We start from the raw sequence: 305 nt of genomic DNA, 5'->3' as shown, positions 1-305 counted from the left end.
TATTTTAGAGATGAGTTTACCCTTCAGCTTCTTTATGGATTTAGGATGAATTTGTAAAAGGCGGTTTGGCTACAAACAAGTCGTCGCAGTGAGCAGCCCCTCTCTCAGTTTGTCACCCTCAACAAAAGCAAAAGAGACAAACAAACAAAAAAAAATGTAAAAAGTTTGGTTTTCCTCCTCGCTTCGACCGGACGAAACCTCGACCCGCGCCCTCAACCCCTCCGTCCCGCCCCGCATCTCCGCTGACACCCACCCCAACCAAGACCCCTCCCTATCGCTCCCCTCCCCCCTCCCTTCACGCCATC

Source organism: Toxotes jaculatrix, chromosome 16 (assembly GCF_017976425.1).
Source record: "Toxotes jaculatrix isolate fToxJac2 chromosome 16, fToxJac2.pri, whole genome shotgun sequence".
Classification (NCBI taxonomy): Eukaryota; Metazoa; Chordata; class Actinopteri; family Toxotidae; genus Toxotes; species Toxotes jaculatrix.
Note: the sequence above shows the minus strand (reverse complement) of the source record.